The sequence below is a fragment of the Rattus norvegicus genome, chromosome 11 (assembly GCF_021556685.1).
Source record: "Rattus norvegicus strain SHRSP/BbbUtx chromosome 11, alternate assembly SHRSP_T2T, whole genome shotgun sequence".
NCBI lineage: Eukaryota > Metazoa > Chordata > Mammalia > Rodentia > Muridae > Rattus > Rattus norvegicus.
In genome coordinates this window covers 36,942,942-36,964,195 of record NC_141544.1, presented here as the reverse complement: position 1 = coordinate 36,964,195, position 21,254 = coordinate 36,942,942, and the positions used below count along the sequence as shown (strand labels likewise).

At 37.7% G+C, this 21,254-nt stretch overlaps 1 long non-coding RNA gene across 1 annotated transcript in view; it reads left to right on the top strand.

The window, feature by feature from the left end:
* Positions 1-21,254, top strand: part of LOC134480960 (uncharacterized) — a 172,293-nt gene that overhangs the window by 136,217 nt on the left and 14,822 nt on the right. The window contains exon 3 of the long non-coding RNA XR_015633001.1: positions 10,413-10,586. This is a non-coding gene — a long non-coding RNA (uncharacterized LOC134480960). The remainder of the gene's footprint in view (positions 1-10,412; positions 10,587-21,254) is intronic.

Below are 21,254 nucleotides of genomic sequence, written 5' to 3'. Positions count from 1 at the left end.
AAGTGTCCTTCCTTATCTTTTTTGATGACTTTTAGTTGGAAATTGATTTTATTTGATATTAGAATGGCTACTCCAGCTTGCTTCTTCTGACCATTTGCTTGGAAAGTTGTTTTCCAGCCTTTCACTCTGAGGTAGTGTCTGTCTTTGTCTCTGAGGTGTGTTTCCTTTAGGCAGCAGAATGCAGGGTCCTCATTGCGTATCCAGTTTGTTAATATGTCTTTTTATTGGGGAGTTGAGGCCATTGATATTGAGAGATATTAAGGAATAGTGATTATTGCTTCCCTTTATATTCATATTTGGATGTGAGGTTATGTTTGTGTGCTTTCATTCTCTTTGTTTTGTTGCCAAGACGATTAGTTTCTTGCTTCTTCTAGGGTATAGCTTGCCTCCTTATGTTGGGCTTTACCATTTATTATCCTTTGTAGTGCTGGATTTGTAGAAAGATATTGTGTAAATTTGGTTTTGTCATGGAATATCTTGGTTTCTCCATCAATGTTAATTGAGAGTTTTGCTGGATACAGTAACCTAGGCTGGCATTTGTGTTCTCTTAGGGTCTGTATGACATCAGTCCAGGATCTTCTGGCCTTCATAGTTTCTGGCGAGAAGTCTGGTGTGATTCTGATAGGTCTCCCTTTATATGTTACTTGACCTTTTTCCCTTACTGCTTTTAATATTCTTTCTTTATTTTGTGCGTTTGGTGTTTTGACAATTTTTTGACGGGAGGTGTTTCTTTTCTGGTCCATTCTATTTGGAGTTCTGTAGGCTTCTTGTATGTCTATGGGTATCTCTTTTTTTAGGTTAGGGAAGTTTTCTTCTATGATTTTGTTGAAGATATTTACTGGTCCTTTGAGCTGGGAGTCTTCACTCTCTTCTATACCTATTATCCTTAGGTTTGATCTTCTCACTGAGTCCTGGATTTCCTGTATGTTTTGGACCAGTAGCTTTTTCTGCTTTTCATTATCTTTGACAGTTGAGTCAATGATTTCTATGGAATGTTCTGCTCCTGAGATTCTCTCTTCCATCTCTTGTATTCTGTTGGTGAAGCTTGTATCTACAGCTCCTTGTCTCTTCTTTTGGTTTTCTATATCCAGGGTTGTTTCCATGTGTTCTTTCTTGATTGCTTCTATTTCCATTTTTATTTCCTTCAACTGTTTGATTGTGTTTTCCTGGAATTCTTTCAGGGATTTTTGTGTCTCCTCTCTATGGGCTTCTACTTGTTTATTTATGTTTTCCTGGAATTCTTTCAGGGATTTTTGTGTCTCCTCTCTATGGGCTTCTACTTGTTTATTTATGTTTTCCTGGAATTCTTTCAGGGATTTTCGCGATTCTTTCAGGCATTTTTGCGATTCCTCTCTGTAGGCTTCTACTTGTTCTCTAAGGGAGTTCTTCACGTCTTTCTTGAAGTCCTCCAGCATCATGATCAAAAATGATTTTGAAACTAGATCTTGCTTTTCTGGTGTGTTTGGATATTCCATGTTTGTTTTGATGGGAGAATTGGGCTCCGATGGTGACATGTAGTCTTGGTTTCTGTTGCTTGGGTTCCTGCGCTTGCCTCTCGCCATCAGATTATCTCTAGTGTTACTTTGTTCTGCTATTTCTGACAGTGGCTAGACTGTCCTATAAGCCTGTGTGTCAGGAGTGCTGTAGACCTGTTTTCCTCTCTTTCAGTCAGTTATGGGGACAGAGTGTTCTGCTTTCCGGCGTGTAGTTTTTCCTCTCTACAGGTCTTCAGCTGTTCCTGTGGGCCTGTGTCTTGAGTTCACCAGGCAGTTTTCTTGCAGCAGAAAAGTTGGTCTTACCTGTGGTCTCGGGGCTCAAGTTCGCTCGTGGGGTGCTGCCCACGGGCTCTCTGCAGCGGCAGCAACCAGGAAGACCTGTGCCGCCCCTTCCGGGAGCTTCAGTGCACCAGGGTTCCAGATGGTCTTTGGCTTTTTCCTCTGGCGTCCGAGATGTGTGTGCAGAGAGCAGTCTCTTCTGGTTTCCCAGGCTTGTCTGCCTCTCTGAAGGTTCAGCTCTCCCTCCCACGGGATTTGGGTGCAGAGAACTGTTTATCCGGTCTGTTTCCTTCAGGTTCTAGTGGTGTCTCAGGCAGGGGTCCTGCCGCTCCTGGGCCCTCCCCCACAGGAGCCCAGAGGCCTTATACAGTTTCCTCTTGGGCCAGGGATGTGGGCAGGGGTGAGCAGTGTTGGTGGTCTCTTCCGCTCTGCAGCCTCAGGAGTGCCCACCTGACCAGGCGGTTGGGTCTCTCTTTCACCAATAGCGCTGAACTTTAACATGTAAAGATAGGCGATGCCTTTCAGAAGACTTCAGCAGCACAGGAAAGAAGACCGTCAACTGACAAGTAGAATCTCAGAGAATTGCAAAGATTCTGCACGGAAATGAAGCTTTCAAATGAGTGAAGAAGCAGCTCATACAATTGAAGAAAATCCTTGCCAGTTATACATCTGACAGAAGACTAGTCAATATAGATCGAACCATAAACAAACCACCAACAAACCAAAGACAACGACAACTACTACAGCAAAACAAAAATGAAAACAACATCTAAACAACAAGAAATCAAACAGCCCAATTAAAAACAATGTGTTATGAAGAGGTCAGAAAGTGTTCAAACATGAAAAACCAGGGTCAGGTGTGGGGTTGCAAGTTAATTCCAGCACATGAGAAGCACGGTTAGATTTCTTTGAGTTTGAGGCCAGATTGGTTTACACAGTAAGACATCTCAAAACAAATGAGTAAACAAACAAATGAACAAACCAAAAAATATCAAATTCAAACAACCAACAAACAAAGAAGAAAACAACAATTAGGTAGCTCATAAAGTGTTCAATATCTTTAGCCACTAGGGAAATGCATATTTAAACTATGTTAAGCTTCTTCCTTCTGCCAGTCAGAGTGGCTATCATTAGACTAACAGTTATCAGATATATTGGCATAGTTGTGTAGTTGTAGAGAAAGAAAAACTTTTATTCACTGTTGGTGGGGTGAAAACTCGTGTGGCCACCTTGGGAATTTGTCTGGAAGCATCTTAAAACAATACAAAAATTTAAAATGCCCAACAATTGAAAAGAAAATTACTAACTGACCTATCTTTATCAATCCCAGGCATTTTCGGAAATGAACCTGTGTCTTATAACAGGGTACTGGCCCAGTGTGTTCACTGCTGCTCCACTCATTCATTATCACTGGAAAATAGAGGCAGCCCACCTGGCAAACTACAGATGAGGGGAAAATGAAGACGTGGTGCATATTTACAAAGAGTAATAATCTCTGAGTTTTAAAGTAGGACCAAGTGCAAATGATTGTGGTAAAGTAATTATTATGAACCAGATATGCTAGGTTTAGGTAAGAGAACTTACAGACCTTAACAGACCCCTCCTATTTACAAAGTCAAACATCATGTACTGTGGTGGTTTGTGAAGATCCTTCACAGACTCGGTTTTTTGAATAATTGTTTCCCAGCTGGTGGGGGAGCTTACGAGGTGGTTTTGATGGAGGAAGTACATTCTTGAGTTGGGATAGCCTTAATTCTCTTCCAGTTAATTTTCTCTTTTTTATGCTTGTAGTTGAGGATATGATCTCTCAACATCCTGGTCCTACTACCATGACTGCCTGCTGTCACGCCTCCATGTCATGATGTAGCATTTTCCTTCCTATGCCCACATAAATTCTTCCTTCTATAGATTTCCCTGCTCACCATGTTTAATCACAATCCAATCACAGAACAGTACTGAATCCAGGTACTAATTACTGTATATGATTAGAGCTTTGAAACGGTTTTGTTTTCTTCTGGTTACACATCAACCCTCTTAAAATTCTTGTGGTTTTAATCTCTCATTTGAACAAAGCTTTTAGAACATCTCAGAAGTACTTCTGTTGTCCCTGCTACATAATTTACAGCAGCGATGGCCTCTGATATATGTGATTGGCTTATGGGGAAATTGCTGTTTAATTTTGATTTTGATAATATACACCCTAATTACCAAGAAATGTATTTCTCTTAGAATCATTCTGCTTTTATTCAACAACTGAATACATTGAAGCAACAGTGTAATTATTTTTATACTATATTTATAGCACAGAGAGAGGTATTAAGAGTCGTGTGTGTAGCCATCATTTAGGGATTGCCATGGATCTATGTCGTTTTCCATGTGGTCTATTGCAGATAAAAGGAACTCAATTAACTATAAAAAGGCAGAATGCCATTTAGTCTGTTTGTTTCTCTATCACAGAATGGAGTCAAGATTTTTCAAACTACCTTTTAGGCTCTCATGGGAAAGTGTACATATAAAGAATGTATCGTCAAGAATAAAATTAAGAATTAAAACAACTAGTTCTCAAGTGACATCAGAGTCAATTTAAAGGTGACTCGAGGATAGAGTTAAGACTCAGTGTTGGGTCACTCACTCTTCGTACTCAAGGTGCTTGATTCAATAAATTCCTCATAGTGGAAGAGGCAGTTCCTGACAGGGATTAGTCATTTAACATGACAGAAGAAATCATAGTTGCTTGTCTAGGAAGTACTGAGCATTTTATTCTCTGTCTCCCTGTCTGTCCATCTACCTATATAGTGTAAAACTCTTCACACAGAATGAATCATGAATATTGTTAATAGCTGAGGAAAATCAGCATGAGTGAGTAAAGCCCCCTAAAGGCCCATATCTTAGGCAGCTAGATAACTATTCAAAGACTTGTTCACTCTTTTCAAAACTATGTGCTTTTTTACTTGGATTGAGTCATTTCCAGTGCTGGTGAAATTTGAAAACTCAGACATAGTTTTAGAGGGTGTGTTACATAATTTTCTTTCCCTTCACTGATTTTTGACACTGGGAGATTTTTTACATTTATAATTTATAGGGACAATTTATGATTTTTATAGTATATTCAATGTGAGAGCAGAATAATATGTTTCAACAGTTGCTGGGAAACAGTTAGTTATGGTTTCAAATGAAGTTCATACAATGTAATGGGTTAGACCAACAAAGGCAATAAGTACACAGTGTCATCTGCATGGATAATTAAATGTAGAAATGTAGAAACAGGTGAGATTGTCTTCATAATAAAATATTAAATTAAATTTTAAAAATTCAATTTGTTGTATGTTGTGTGTGTGTGTGTGTGTGTGTGTGTGTGTGTGTGTGTGTGTATGGAGCCCGACTTCAGATGGCTTCCTCACTCTTTAACTTCCTTATCTAGTTATATATCCACACTTTTAATAATAATATATTCAAATTTTGAAAAATATAATGTGTGTTTATATATTATAAGTATACTATCATCTTAATCTATATAAAGTTAAATATTAGTACATGATCTCAGAACTAACCACAGGATATTGGATACCTGAGATTATAGAAGTCACAGATCTTGAAAGAGAAGCTACAACCAGAATGTCATGTATCTAGCATAATTCTTGGCTACATCCTAAATATTTATCTTATGATCACTGATAAGTATAGTTCTCAATCCTTATCAAGTAAGCATCCCTTTGCCCCAGATGGCTACCATTACAGAAAATCATAGCTGGTCAAACTGCTGAGAAAGAGATAAGGTCCTGCTGAATCCCCACTGATACAGTTACAAAACAATTCCTGACGCCTAGGTATCATTGCAGAAGAGGAGTTGCAAGAACCAAAGGAACAGGAAGTCTGCTAAAAGTTTATAGTTCTAGACATATCAGAGAGGCAATACCCATTAAGTTTCAACAAAATGCCCGCCTAAAAGATCTGAAAAATGATGATACCAATAGATATGCTAACATACCAGGGGAAAGGCTGAGGGACCTCAAAGCTAGACAAAGAACTACGGGCAACTGGAGAATGCTGAGAAATGACCTAACCTGTTACTTGTTTTCAAGATAGGATGACTCTCTGAACTAGTGTTTGCTAGACTGACTCGTTTGCAAGACCAGGAACTCTCCTGTTCATATTTCCTCAACATTATGTGGGTGCTTGCTGGAGATTGATGTCAGGTTTTCGTTTTGTATGGTCACTGTGTGGCTCATTAAGCCATATAAGCAGGTCACAAAAACTTTCTAATAAAGTACATTACATTCTTTGACTGCACATTTTTAAAGAATTACACAGGATAAATGAATTTTATAATCCTGTGTTACCACTTGTGAGTGGTAATGAACTTATTGACTGTATGTATAATACTTCTAAACATTTCTGGAAGAATTGATGATGTTGGCTGGGAGCTTCTAGTGTCTCTTGGTAAACTAGCACAGGGAAAATATGAGATCGGAGATTCAATTTCCCAGCTCCAGATGTGCATAAACAATTTAAGCCTCCTAAGTGTGCCCTGAGAGAGAATCTTCTTTCCTACATTCAGAGGACTGAAATTCTGAGAAACAAACACAAGCTTTCTTCCTAAGACTGGCTGATTTACAATGCAAGTTTAGGTCTCAGCCTGGAAGGGGCTCTGCTGTGAAGAAATGGATGGAGAAGTGGAGTGGGGAGAGAGCTGGGAACAATGGAGGGAGGGGAAATGTATCCAGACATATTGTACAAAAGAAAAACTTACTAAAAACAAAACAAAGCACCAAAACAAACAAAGAAAGCTATTCTTAAGAGGGCCCACAATATGCACATTGTTTTCCTGACTGGAGCATTGAAAGTTGTTATGTTTGGAAAGTCTGAATGGAAGGCACCGGAGCTGCATCGACCTGGGAAAACGAACCGACACCTACATTATGTCTTCAGAGAGGTTGGTAGCTGATTGATTCCACCACATCCCCAGTTAACTCGTGCAGAGGGCAGATGGAACTTTGAGAGCGACAGTTGATTGTTGCAAAGTTTAATTAAGCGGTCACTCCACTTGCAGCTGATGTTGCAGATGTGGTTTCTTTGCTTGATCAGATTAACCCATCTCTCAGTATCTGGTTTGTAGCTGTAGAGTTAGCAAATACTTTGTCCTCACGACCCATCAGACCACATGGAAGCAATTTCCTTGCAGCTGACAAAGTCAGTATATATGGCTGAATATTCACAGACCTCCCTCAAGGGTATAATAATCCTCTAGGCTCTGTTTTCAGGAATTTGATCACTTTTTTTTTTGCAAGGTATCTCAGTGGTCCACGACATTGATCACTGATAAAATACTTATTGGACCAAAAAAGAATAACCACCTAATTTTTTCTAGAGTATTTTTAGAGGATATCAGAAGATCGGAAATAAATTTAATAATTCAACACCTTTCTATTTCACAATTTTAGTGGTCCAGTGATGAGTGGCATGCATAGATGTTTCTCCTAACCAGGAGGTGAGGGGATTATTCTATTGTCAAGAAAGGAAGACCCCAAGAACTTGTAGTTTTGAGGGGGCCTGAAGCTGAATTACGTTCTTCAGCACACACACAAACACTCACACACCACAAACACTCACACACCACAAACACACAAATACCCATGAGGTCATGAAGAAATAATAAGAAATATGAATACACAACCCCAAATACCCATGAGTTCTTTGACTACAATACCCTCAGAGACTGCTCCAGGTAGACTGTCTCAAAGCTGCAGGATTTACAATACTCCAGTACCTTCCCCACTTCCTTAGGAACCTGAGCTATGCACGCCTGCTCCGGCTACCTGCTCACTGCTGCCTGCCTGGCTCCAGGGACTGATTCCCTACTGTTAAAGTTGTCGCTTCTGTCTCCGTCCTGCAGAAAGGAGCAAAACCATGACTTTCTTCTCAAGTCAGTTTATTCAGGAACCTTTCTTTCTGCATGCAAGCAGCAATCTCTCTTTTCTTCCCTTCATTCTCCCACCCAGCCCCCGAGCACACTCCCTTATACCCTCCCTCAACTCCACCTCCTCAGTCCAGACTGTGTAACCTGTTCATAGGTCCACGTCACATGGCCTGATCTTGCGTCATGGTGCGCCTGCACAGCTCTCACAATGGACGTGGCTAGTTTCAGGTGTGTGAGGAAGTCAGGTGCTAGTCATGAGACTTAGCTGCAGTCCCGGGTGCTATCTTGGGACTGCTGCCATACCCGCTCCACACATAAAGCTGTAGTTTTCTTTTTTTCTTTCTCGAGAGTGTAATGCACTTATAACATTTTCTCTTCTTTTTCCTTCTCTACCTTTTAACAAGAGCCTTAAAAAAATATTGGGTGTGGCGTGTTAAGCTCTGCGAATAAGTACATCTAGCTTATGTGTACAATTAGTGCATCATCGAAGTGTTTAAAAACTCCCTGGAAAATAAAAAAGAAACTACTATAGCAGTCACTAACATCTTCTTCTGTTGCTTCTCTGTCATCGTTTTCAAAAATCACCTTACATCTTCCCATAACTGTGAGCATTTCATGAGGTGCTGCAAGATTTCCTGAGCATCTATGTTGCCAAGTGCCTTATTTGTGAAAAGCAATTTATGATTTATTTTGCCCAATTATATTGCATTCCTTTCTCAGAGCAGTTTTTACTCCTCTCTGGCGCTTATGATGATGTGTATTGGTGGCAAGTCTTATTGCGCTGTCGGAGAAATGGAAACAGAGAACTGTCTTGTGTCAGAACGGCAGTCAGGGTTAGAGAATGTGTGTCAGATGAGTTATCTTTCTCTGCCACAAAATGTGGGTCTCAATTCTTCATGGAGACCTTAGGCAACTGTTAATCTTCAGTAGCAGGAAAATCCAAACCTAATCTTTTTATATTACCTCATTATTTCTGTTCATAAATGAAAATTTAATTTCTGTTATGGTTCTTAGTGCAGTCAACTGTTATATTATTAATTATCCAAGTGCTGCTAATGCCTAGGAATGATATTTTAATAAGGTTTAATCTCTTTTCCACATTCAGTGTCTTCCATAATTATGTATGTCTCTGTTTTTCTCCTTTTTTATTTGCAAACATACCCAGCAGAGAAAACTGTAATTCCAAGTTGGCTTCATTTCTGAGACAGACTCATCACTCATAATCCAGGCTCTGTGCAGTTTTTCAAAGGAAAAAGAAAAGAAATCAAAGAAAAGCAACTTTATTTCAAATACTAACTGTAGTCTTGAACTGCATCTTGGACTTGCTTTAAGATGTAGTGTCTACACAGTTGCCAGAGGGTCTTTTATGCATTTGATGATCACTCTGGAAGTCTCTTTGGAAGGAAATTGTTTTGTGTATGACAAGAAACATAATTTTTGTTTTAAGTTATGCTCTAAGGAAGTAGAAGATTCTATATGAAGTTTATATGGACAAAATTGAGCTATTCCATTATATACACGTCAGTGTTATGCTCTTTTCTATCATTAAGCAGAAAACTGAGGTCTAAATGATTTTGATAATTCTTTCTTTTTCTTTAGGATGGAGAGTCTATGATTTTCAATTTTGTTTTGCCACCCCATAGTGTTCATTCTGGTTCTCTTTGTCTCTCTCTTCTTTCTAGGGTACCTCACTTTGTAGCCCAAGAGTCAGTATATAGCTTAGGCTGTACTTGAATTCTTAGGAATCCTCCTGCCTAAGTCTTTTGGGTAGTCATAGTGACTAGCACATTTTAGCTTCACTTCTATATAAGGTACTTGTATGTTTGTATTTATAATTTATTGCAGGAGCAAGACTCTTAGCAGTACCCATGGACTGTCTCTTTAGGACATTTTTTATTTCTCTCATGGCACTAGACACTGGTAAGAACCCATAGTAGAAAAAAGAGAAGCCTATGAATTCCATGAGGCTGAAGGTGAAATGGAGATTAAAACTACTCAGTGTATAAATATCTTAAGAAGATTCTATATACTCTGATTCTGGTTTCAGTACAAGTAATGTATGTGTGACATGTTCACACTAGTCTTCCAGCTAGCTTTTCTGTTGGTGCAGCAATGTCTTCTTGTAGCTTATCTTATAGGAAATAGGTAATCTACCCTCTGAAATGTTGTTTCTTAAAAGCACTACAGCATTTGATAGTATTGCATCAGGAATTCCATTTATCTATCTGTCTGTCTGTCTGTCTATCTATCCATCCGTCTATCTATCATCTATCTATTGATCTATTTATGAACAGGGACTCATTATGCATACTGGCTGCCTTGGAACTTATTTTATAGACCAGACTTGCCTTAGAGTCACAAAAGCTTTGCTTGCCTCTTTCCCCTGCATGCTAGGACTAAAGGTTTGTGTCCTCATATTTACTAAGAATCTCTTTCTTAGATACATGTACTTTGTGGTGTCTAATCTTGCTCATTAATTTGATTGAATCTAAAACCACTAAGACCTTTGGGCAGGTCTGTATCCATGTTCCTCAGAAAGATTAACCAAGATTTCAAAGATCTCCTCTAGAGTTGCCATTACAATTCTAGGGAAAGAAAAAGGAATGTGCTTTTCCCTATTGGCTTTTCTTACTGCTTCTTAGTGCAAATGCTCTGTTCTTGCTCTGTTGCTGCTGCTGCTACTACTGACCCTGCCATTCTTTACTGGTGTTTTAACCCAGCTTCCTCAGACTCCAATGTGATCTGAAGATAAGTACTCACAAGAAGAGCTACAAGTCTTCTGTGGCAGATTCGGACAATTGAGACATCCATATTTTGGTGGTCTTAACAACTGCTGGGATCTCACTCTCTTCAGTGTACCAAAAGCCATTTTTGGATTACCCAGTGCACAACCTGTAAGCTAATATGTTTCATATCCATTACTCATATATTTGTTATTTCATATGTTCATTATTTCATGTATTCATCAAATGTATTTCATATATTTACCTAGTGTACACCCCGTAAGCTAATATGATTCATATACTTTGTGATATTCATAATTTTCATTATTCATTTTTCATATATTCATTATTTTACACATTCATTATTTTGGTTTGGTCCTCTAAAGAACCCGACCTAATACTACAAGCTTCTGTAGTATAAACTACACTAGCATTTTAATTAAATGTGAATTCATATTCGACACTATTCAGATGAAGCTGCAGAGTGAGAAACAAAGGGAGTTCAGAGAACTAGAAACTAAAGTAAAAGGTAGTGGGAAAATTCTTCACCTTGATGAGCACCTGATGATTTTAATAGACGTTTCATATATGGATATCTATATCTATATCTATATCTATGTATTATCTATTTATCTATAATCTTCATCTTAATTTTAGTGCTAGCTATTCAATCGCATTACCTAAAATCACATCTTTAATGTATTTTAACCCTGAACATTCTCATACAATTTAAACAAGTCATTCAAGAGAGGTCATGAAAGTTAATTGTGCTTATACAGTCTTCACATGTGAATAAAAATGTTACAGAATGGCAGAATGCACAAATTCTTTAATCGTTGACTTTAGAAGGTCATAGGACATAGCCTCTCATTATTCTTCGAAAATCTCACCCACTGACAGTAATCGCATTTCCTATGTAGGGAAGAAATAGATACAAAACGCTGGTTAGAAGCAGCATTTTGTAATGCTGATGGGACCTTACAGCTCAGTACCGACCCCCAGGCGGCTCTCACCGCAAAGCATCTTCCGTATTGAAAGCAGCAGGGGAATCCTATTCCACACCATTTCCCAAATCATTTCTCTTCTTTAGAAGAATGAATATCAACTGTGATGGGAAATTGAAGTCACAGTAAACCAAAAGGGAGGCGATTATGACTTGAAATCCTAGGAAATATCTAAGTCAAAGCTACTTTAAGATAATGAAAACATTTTACAAAACTTACTACACATATGTGTACTATCTATAGTGGAGTTTGTAATTATCTAGGGTTTTAGGCTTAAGAGTTTTAGGCTCAATAAATCATTTGTGTTATATATGTCCCATTATAAGATGGCAGCTTTTTATAATTTTAGAAACTATATAAAGCAAATATTTTTCACATCTAAAGAATTAGTTTCTTATGATTATTTATTTCTAGTAGTGAAAGTAATAATTGAATTCCTTGGGGAGTTCAACGAGTTTGGATTTTCAACATGTCTTTGAGTCCTTCTCCTCATAGGTTTGACCTACTCTGTTATAAAATACAGAAAAAGGGTACCTATCTTTAGCCCTTGCTTTTCTGATATGCTGCCTCCGCCTTTTCTTGTAATCTGGCTGTGTTAAAACAGGGATAAAAAACTGAATGGGTTGAAGGCATTGAAGAAGTCTTAACTGGTGGGAAGAAAGACAAGGAGAAACAGTTTGCCCTGTAAGCTCGCTGCATCATCTATCATTGGGAATGAATAAATGTAATTTAAGCTGATTTTGAATTTTAACTGTTTTGCACAGAGAGGAAGTTCATAAAATACACAGGGGAAAGGAAATTACATTTAGCATGATATAATTAAAATCATTGATAACCTACAGTGTTATTTCAAGGATCTAATCTAGAATGATATTGAAGCCTTAACATAGCAAACAGATTCACAGAAGCTGAAGAAACATTTACCTTCAGTAAACACCTGGATTGGTGCTGTCAGTAGGCATCTCTCTTTAAAATGACAGATGTTTTTCAAGTGTCAACATTTCCTTCCATAATACCAGTTTTGTCTGGTTGCCTTAATGACAGTGTTTAATTTGTTTAGATCGAACTTCAAGTTGATTGGTAAGAAACTGACTGATCAGTGTAAAGATCATGCTGTGGAGCCTGGCCTCAGTCAAACTTTGATACACAACACCCTCAAATATAATTTACTTCTGGCTATAGATAATTTCTCAGTGAGCCTGAATACCTAGGTATTTAATAATCTAGGTGAAATCTGTTCCTGAGTGCCTTAGTCACAGGTACAGTTAGAGATTCTTTGGATAGATAATTTTCACAAATATTGAAAGGTAATTACCACCATGCTTTTTTGTGAAAAATGAGTTAAGAGTAATTGAAGAAGATATGGGAAAGTAAGACATGTGAAATGATACTTCAAAATTCTTTGTAAGCTAATTAGAAAAAAGACGCTGTCAAGTGTATTTTGCATGATTTGATAGGAAACCTTTAAAAAGGAGACATAATACCCCTTAAATTATCTTATCAGCTGCTGTACATTATCCTGTTATTTTAGGCAAGATAATTGCATGGTAAACAGTATTAGCTATTCATTAGTTGTAGCTGTTTTCACTGATTTTTTTCTCATCCAGGCAGATTTAATTTAGTGACAAGAAAAATACAGCAAATCAACTCTGTCATATGAACTGAATAAACACAAGAATAAGTAAGGAGGAAATTACTCATACACCATGAGGACAGCCTATGTTTAAAGAATAAAATTTCTCACATTGGCTTACTTTCATCCTGCATTTTTTAGGTATTCACATCCATATCAATTTTGTAGGTAAACACTGCTACAGGGATCAGCAACACAGGTGCCAAGTGACAGGAACCTCTAGTCAACTGACTGAGTGGTAGCATCCTGTGAGACATTTCCTGGAGCATTTTATGTTAGCATCCCAACCTTCTTGCTCATTTTATCCTCTTAAACATATAATCTATAAGAAAATTGAGTCGTTGAGCTTTCCATGAATATTTGAAATTTATCATTTATGTACTTTTGCTTGAAATTTTCATAACTCTGAAGTTGAAATAGAAATATTTACTTTGACTTGAAGCAATAGGTATGTCCCTTCCAAATGGCTACATCAAGTTCCTTTATGGTAATGTGGCTAATTATTCATGTCTGTTATTACCTGTCAAGATTTACTTTAAAATGTGTACTTATAAACATAGGTAATTTGCATGATATGATAGGAAATATTTCAAAAGAGACATAATATCCCTTATTTGTAACAATAATGTGGATACTGTACATTTTCCCCTTCCTTCTCCTCTTGAATCCCCGTGGTTTCCTTCTAAGCAATGGACTGTATCAAGAAAGAGGAAATATAGCTGCAGCAAGCAGTTACTATCCAACCCAGCACATTAGCACATAACCAAGTGACCCTGGTTGGTAGCAACTGTGGTTACAGCAGAGAGAGTGACAGACAAAATACCCAGGGAATTCTAATTTAATTAATGACACCTATATCTCTATTTCCTAATAAGGATTTATAATTCTTCTAATGCTCAAATTAGGGAACTGAGTCAGCCCCTCATCCTTGCTTAGCTCACCTCCAAATATTCCTATTAAGTCTTGGAATCAATGATCGAGCAAGACCATCCTAACCTCTTGATAATCAACTAGCTGGTTTTTTGGAACAGGTTGTTGGACAAATTGTTGTCAGAACTAACTTACCCATTGGGAAAGAGCAGCCAGACTTTACTTGATGTACCCAGACCAAACCTTCGGGTTGACTCAACCACATTACTGTTATTAACAAACAAAGGAGTAATGATCTGTTTTTCTCCCATGATCCTCAGAGACAAACAGGAATGGATTACGACCCAAGTTTTCTTTTTCTGGTTCTGGGGAAGCACCTGTCACTGACAAGTGACAGAAAGTAAAGACTTCCTATAGTAAAGCCAAAAATGCAAACACAAAGCAAAAGCAAACCAAATATTTCTTTGGGAAAGGTGAGGAGATTCTGAATGAATATCCCATTGGTCCTTGCCAAGTGGAGACCCAACTCATCAGGTTTTGTCATGATGAGAGCTCTCTGCGTTACTATCATGCACCTTTCCTAGAAGATGCTTGTGCACAACCATATGTGTATTTCCTTGATGATACTTATGAACAAAATGAAACACTATGGTAGAAATTAGGTCTTTATAGTGTGAAAACTATCCAACAATGGTAATTTATGTGAGATTTTTGCACTTTAATCTTTTGCATTCTTTACCGTGTGTAAGCACAGATGTCTTCTGATAGATGACTCCTCTGGAATTTTCAACACCTTAGGGAAACTTGAAGCAAATCAAAATTTAGATGGGAAGGGAATTTCCATGACTATTGAAAAGGAGAAACTTAACGCTATATAAATTTAATTTTATATCGTAGAATCATTTCATTTCATGGAAAATGAATTAAATTCTCAATTCCTGAGAAATAAGGCACTTAATTTAGAAGAAAGTGATCTTTTGACTAATTTTCTTTATTGTAAGAATATATAATTTATTCTTAATATAAAACAATGTATATCAAGAGCAGGGATATTTATTCAATATAATGCTCAAAATTTTAACTATAGTAGTAATTAGACAAAAGAAAGCATAGGGATAAAATTCGGAGAGGAAGAAATCAAACTGTCTCTATTTTTAGATGACCTTACAGAAGCTTCCAGAAAACTTAAATCTAATAAGAAATGTAAAGTTTAAGGTTAGAAGATCAATATTAAAAGGAAGTACCTTTTATATATGCCAAAAAATGTACCCTCAGAGAAAAAAATTAATAAAATATTTCATTCACAATAGTTCTTTCCCTCAAATTAAGTTTCCTGGAATACATGTAAGTAAAGAAATAAAAAGCCTCTACGACACAAACTTAGTTCACATCCCAAATGCGGCCTCCTCTACCAGTCCCTCCCCCATTCTCCTGTTCTCCTCTGACAGGGTGGGGACCCACTCGGTATCCCTCCACCTTGGCTCATGAAGTCTCTGAAAGATTAATTGCATCATCCCCATTGAGGCCAGAAAATGCAGCCTTGTTGGGGAACAGATTCCATAGTCTGGCCACAGCTTTAGGGACAACCCCACTCCAGTTGTTGGTTGAAGACTGAGCTGCACGTCTGCTACGTATGCTCATGCCCATGTATGCTCTTTGGCTGGTGGCTAAGTGTCTGAGCTCTCAGGGATTCAGCCTAGTGACTCTGTTGGTCTTTTTGTGGAGTTCCTTTCCCCTTCAGGGCTTTCAATCCTTTCCCGGTTTCTTTTGTAAGAGTACTTGATCTTTGTCCAATGTTTGGCTGTGGGTCTCTGCATCTGTTTCTGTTACTTTCTGGGTAGAGCCTCTCAGAGGACAGTTAAGCGATTCTCCTGTTTGCAAGGATAAAAGTATATCAATAATAGTGTTGGTGCTTGCCCATGAGATGGGTCTCAAGTTGGGCTGGTTATGGTTGGTCATTCCTTCAGTTTCTGTTCCATCATTGTCCCTAATTTTTTTAGACAGGACAGATTTTGAGCTGAATGTTTTGTGGGTGGCTTGGTGTCCTTATCTATCCACTGGGGAATCCTGGTGACTACAGGAGGTGGCATCTTCAGGTACCATGTCTATACTGTTAGGCATCTTTGCTAAGGTTACCTGCATTGACTCCTGGGTGCCTCGTTACATCCTAGTTGCTGGTACTTCCTGGAGAGTCCTACCATCTCCCCACTCCCAGCAGTTGCAGGCTTCCACTCATTCCCCTGGCCCTCTGGCCCACTCTTTTATTTCTCCCCACACCGATTCCTGTCTTCTTTTTCTCCCCTTCCCTCATACCCAGTCCCCTCCCCCCCCCCCCCCTCCTGTGTTAGTCTCCCTTCTAAGTGTCATTCAAGCATTCTTGCTTGGGCCTTCCTTCTTGTTTAACTTCTTTGGGTCTGTGGGGTATATCATGGGTATCCTGTACTTTACTGCTTATAAGTGACTATTATCATGTCATTTTGTGCCTGGGTTACTTCACTTAGGATATTTCCTAGTTCCATCTATTTGCCTGCAAATTTCATGAAGTCCTTGTTTTTAACAGCTTAATGATATTCCATTATGTAAATGAACTACATTTTCTGTATCCATTCTTTGGTTGAGAGACATCTCAGTTATTTCCAGTTTCTGCCTATTATTAATAAAGCTGCTATGAACAATGAACATAGTGGAACATATATGCTCATGGTATGGCGGAGCTTATTTTGTTTATATGCCTAGGAGAGGTATAGCTGGATCTGCAGGTAGAACTATTTCCAATTTTCTGAGAAACCAGTAGAGTTTCCAGAGTGGTTGAGTAAGTTCCAATCCTGCAAGCAGTAGAGGATTGTGCCCCTTTCTCCACATCCTTGCCAGCATGTGTTGTCACTTGAGTGTTTGATCTTAGCCATTCTGATTGCTGTAAGGTGAAATCTCAAGGTCATTTTGTTTGTATTTTTATGATGACTAAAGATTTTGGACATTTCTTTAACTGCTTCTTAGTCATGTAAGATTATCCTTTTGAGAATTTTCTGTTTAGCCCTTTACTGCATTTTAATTGGGTTATTTGATTTGTTGGAGCCTAACTTCTTGTGTTCTTTATATATTTTGGATATTAGCCCTCTGTTGAAGGTACAGTAGTAAAGATTATTTCTGTCAAACAGAGAACGCTCTTCATGACACAAGGGTGGGTAAGTATGCTCTTAACAGAACTCCAGTAGCACAGGACAGGCAGCAAGCATTAACACATGGGGAATTAAAAGCAAAATATTTCTTCAGAGCAAAGGAAGCTATCAGCAGCTCCCACAGAGAATACACAGAATGGAAGAAAATTGTCACTTTACTTCAGACAAAGGGTGAATAACCAGAATTTAGAAAAAACATGCAGAAATTAAATACAAAGAAAATGAAATTGCCAATCAACAAATAGGCTAATAAAAGGAGCAGTCTTCAAAAGAGTAAACACAAATGCCTACTAATTATCTGAAAATATGTTCAACATCCTTTGTCCCCAGGAAAATGAAACTGAAAACTTGACATGCTGCCCCACCCTTGTTAAAATAGCCATCCTGAAGAAATCTCAGAACAAATGCCAGAAATGATGTGGGAACAGAGGAAGTAAAAAAAAAAGGAAAAGCACAGCCCATGTTTACCTTATACATAGGTCCACATTTTAATACTTAGAGATAAAAACATGTACTGGTTGTGATTTTCCACCTTTCATGACATTTTTATGAGCTATCTCTCCTGCATCTCTTCTATCTACTCTGTATATGTGCATCCTCTAGTAGCTATCAGTAGAACTGGTCGTATCGTATACAGATGGAAAGCATCCTACATGATGAACGTTAAGTTCCATGATGATACCATGAGGAACACTAATGTGAGAGAGGCAGAAGCAATTCTTGACTATTCCTGTGGTTGTAAAAATATCTCCCAGTGGGACAGAAGGTGTTTCTCAGTGGTTAGAAGTATGTGTTTCTCTTGCAGAGAACCTGAGTTTTGTTTTCAGCACCTACACAAAGAGGGATCTAATGTTCTTATAACTCTAGCTTCTTGGGATTTAACACACTATCCTGGCCTCTCTTGGCAACAGCAAGTTCATGCACAGACACACTTATAATTAAAAACAAACTACTAGTAATATTTCTAATATGAAGACTTTTATTTTTGAGATTACAATATAGTCTCATCATTTCCTCCTCTTTCTTCCCTGTAAATCTTCCCATATAAACCAACCCCATTGTCCTTCTTCAGATTCATAACTTCATTTTCTTTAATTGTTGTCACATATATGATGTGTGTGTCTCTAAATACATAAATACATTAAAAATTCCTATGAATCACAATGAAATCTTCTTAAGGTAAAGAAGTATAAATATATAAATGAATTTTGAGCTGGATAAATCCCAGGCAATATTGCTTAATTCTCTCTAATTTTTAAATTTCTTTTTATCACAACATTAATTGGCTTTTTGTCCAAAAGTCAGAGGACACTTTGTCTCTCAAACTTATGTCTTCATTTTAGGGGATCCCCTTACTGTTAGTACAATAAAAGTAGATTTTGTTCAAATCTTACATAGTCAGATGGAAATCAAGGGTCTCTTGGATTTTCTACCTCTATGGATTAACCATCAGCTCTAGGAACCTCCTAGGACAGGGCTCTGCTATCTTTAAACCTTGTCTTCCAGGTACAAAGTTTGGAGTAATGGAGAGAGTAAGGAACCACAGAGAGCCTTTTAGAGGCCATCCCTAGAAAAGATCCACAATATTTTGTTTATACTCCATGGAGAACAATCACATGATTCCAAGATAACACTAACAAACATATCCAGAAATTTCTTGTGAGTCCAGCACGTTGTAACACAGAGCATCCATGTCTAAATTACATGAGACACTTAAAGGTATAGTCAAAATATAAATGCATTCATTCCTTCAACCAGTATCATTAAGTAAACTTATAAAGTCATTTTAGCCAATTATGGTCTTGTGCCATACAACAGTGACTCCATAAAATTATACATAATAGAGCTGAAAATTTCCTATTTGCCCAGTAATGGTACAATCATCAAAGCATCATGATTGAATGAAGTATTTTGATATACTAATTTGAGTCTAAATAAAAGTATTTCAGTGCTACTCATGTAAAACTATGTACATAGAAATAGAATTATATACAGCATAAAGCAGTTAACCCCTGATGCTAATAATTCATTTTGTAAGTGGGGCATACATTTACAATACTGTGATTGTAATTGTAAATTTAGACTGTACTTCTTGTTTTCAAAACATCTCTCTAATCCCTTATTTCATGGACATAAGGAACAGCCTTATGTAGTTTTTATTTATTTTTATTTTTATTTTTTTTATGTTAACACACATGACAGGAGAAAAAAACACACAAACTCATCCAGTCACCAACCATTCAATTGGACCTGGAGTCACAAGCAGTATTTTGTGTTAGGTAATTGAGATTGCACTGCAGGTGCCTTACCTCCCTACACATTGTGACTATTTCCCACCTTACCTCCCAAGTATCAAGCTATTGAGTATTTTAATAACTAAGACCATACCGCACAAACTCAATCTGCCAGACAAAAATTGAATTCCTGCCTGCCTTCCTTGGAGACAAAATTTTCATGAAGACTGCAACAACGGCAGGCATCGACACATTGGCAGAGATACAATAAACATTCACCATTCCCTTAATGTGTGACTTAAAATGAGAGTTAAAGCATCAGCCAACAGGAACATAGTATGTTTAAGGTCCTTATTAGACATATAAGTAAGGATTAACTAAGTTAACATGTTCCTATAGTGTAGTCGGAGACACCAACATCACAAGTCGGTTATTTCTTATTTCATTATATAGTGTTACCTCCAAACATCTATAAAGAATTTTATGCATACAAATCTACCAGTATTTTACCAAAACTGCACATATAGATCTGTGATTATTATTGAAAAGCATCTGGTAGATGTGGAGATACTAACAAAATGATCTCCCATTACCCCTTTTCTTCTGCCTCTGCACCATTTAGTGAATTGACTTCTCAATTGTTTTAGCTGCAAGAAGTTGATTAAAAATGTCACTCCCAGAAGATATTCCTAAACAATAGAACTGCCTTTCATGTTGGTAGCTCAGCATAATGCTAAATCAGAGCAGCTTCAAGCCATGTTTTCTGCCTTGTCTTATGCATTCGTTCCATTTGACTGTTTCTGAGTTGCAAAATCTATTGTTCTATATAAAATGCTCTCATCACCTTTCTGTGTTGTAATAATGAATTATCATATCTCAGGGAACATATTAGCCACCTTTTCATCAGCATGATAAAACACTTGAGATAATCAAATTCTATGAGGAAAATTTGAAATTGGCTTAGAGTTTTAGAGTTTGCTATCCATGCTTCATGTGGTGGTCTATGACACCATGCCAAGAACATACAGCAGCGAAGGAGCATAGAGACTGAAGAGACTACCATCCCATAATATCCTTCACATGCCATTGATGATTTAATTTCCTCTTACATAACATGATTTCTAAAGATTAAGCTCTCCAACTATCACCTCAATCTAGTGACCAGCCTTATAGAACATTATAGATCCAATGATAGGAAGGGAAATTCTGGAAATTCTGGAATTTGTTATGAAGTGGAAGGAAATATGGTATATTGGATACCTCATTTATGTTTGACATATGAAATCAGTGCATCATTGCATAGCTGAGCCTTTATCTGAGGGATCTGTTATCTTTGAGTACTCAATGTCAAATCGAATTGTCAGAGAATTTAGCAACTACGGCTGTACAAAATGTTGCATTTTCTTTGGGTGAAAAAAAAGAAAACCCGCTCAAGTCTTCAAAGAAGTAAAAATAAAACTTGCTTTGACTTAAAATTCCATTTAGCTTTACTTGTGAAAAGAAGAGATAGGAAGCATCCTTAGTATAAGTTATGCTTTATCACCATTGGTGCAGAAACCTGTGTGCAAGCTGTATGAGTTCTGCCTTGTCTCTTTGTGTTCTAATGTGCATCAGCTCTCTTGCGTAGAAGACCTTGTTTCCTTGGTCACTGGCATTCACACTGACTCTTACAATATTTTGCTTTCCTTGAGCCCTGAATGGAGGGATTCGATGAAGAAATACCATTTAGCACTGAGAGTTCCAAGGTAGAATTTCCAGAGCATAAGAGAACCTACTCTCTGCCCATTCAGTTCTGGGTCTCTGTATGTTCCCATGAACTGTAGGTAGAATCTCCTGTGGTGATTGATAAGCAGGACACTGATCTGTGGGTATAGGAGACTGTAACTGAGTCACCGGAAGCCATTTTATGTCTATGTCCC